Source organism: Benincasa hispida, chromosome 1 (assembly GCF_027475165.1).
Source record: "Benincasa hispida cultivar pf3 chromosome 1, pf3_genome.v1.1, whole genome shotgun sequence".
In the NCBI taxonomy this organism is placed as follows: domain Eukaryota; kingdom Viridiplantae; phylum Streptophyta; class Magnoliopsida; order Cucurbitales; family Cucurbitaceae; genus Benincasa; species Benincasa hispida.
Window position 1 is genome coordinate 22391686 of NC_143478.1, and position 1433 is coordinate 22393118.

Here is a 1433-nt window from a genome sequence, read left to right on the forward strand (position 1 = left end):
TCATATTTGTATCTAATTTCCTCCAAAATAATGTATCTCATACATTTAGCCAATTATAACATATATAATTAACTAGTCCAATTATATCATATATAATTGAACATATATAATTAACCAGCTCCCAAATCAGACGAATCCCCAAAATGGTAGGTTTGAATCGACAACCTGGCCACTCGCACCCATACAAATCAAAGGACCGCCCTCAATGGAAGAGTTCCCAACTCACTCAAGATTAAGGTCATGTTACCTATGGTCATCCTAGTGAAGTGAAATCTCTGTCATGAACGGTGTTATATAACGAGACATTAACACTTCGTGGTTAGGTCTTATACAACTCTTTATATAGGACGCCCTTTGTCGCATGTCCCCAACACGAATGATCTTGATCAGAACATCTGTGACAAGTCACAACACTTGTGACCATTCCACAAAGCGGGCCGTATCCGTAGCGTTACCAAGATAAGGTTTCCCTCCTTTATCCATTTACTACAGACCATTTTCGTTATCACTCAAGACATGATCCACTTGTATGTCACCACATATATGCTTGAGTCACATACAGATAACCAGGGATTTTATGTTTATTGGTTTGTGGTAAAGCAAATAAAACAAATAACCAAGCAAAACAACAAGCTGTGAAGTAAATATCATATATTAATAATCACAGGTGTTCGTATATACTATTTACAAACTACAGGGCACGAGACTTTAGGGCATCAACCCCAACATGAATTCCATCTTATGTAACTGAGTTCCCAGCTCCCAAATAAGAAAAATCCCCAAAAAGGTAGACATGTTGAGTTGGCAATCTGGCCACTCTCACTCATACTAATCAAAGGACTGCCCTCAAAGGCAGAAGTTTATATAACACTCAGGATTGAGGTCATGTCACCTATGGTCGTTTAGGTGAGATATAAGTCTCAAGTATCAACGATGTTATATACAGAGACTAGTCATCTCATGGTTCGATCTTACACAAACTCTTTGTATAGGACAACCCCACTCACATGTCTCCATTGAATGGTTAGGATCTACCATCTGTAGTAGTTCACAACACTTGTAAACCTCTACAAAGTGGGTCGTATCCGTAGTGTCCCCAGGATCAAGTATCTCTCTTTAATCCTTATACTACAGACCTTTTTAGGTTATCACTTAAGGCATGATCCACTTGTATATCACATATACATGCTTAAGTTTACATACAATAACCATGGAGCTTTGTTTATTGGATATGAGTAAATGCCAAATAAAATAACTCTTATTTTATTCATAACAATGTGTACATATTACAAACTACGAGACACCGAGAGAATTAGGACACCAATCCCAACAATCTCCTACTTGTTCTAATACCTCGGGAGACTAATTTACAATACAAGATAAAGATAAGTACAATATACAATGAACTAGGGCATACTCTATACCCTAATATC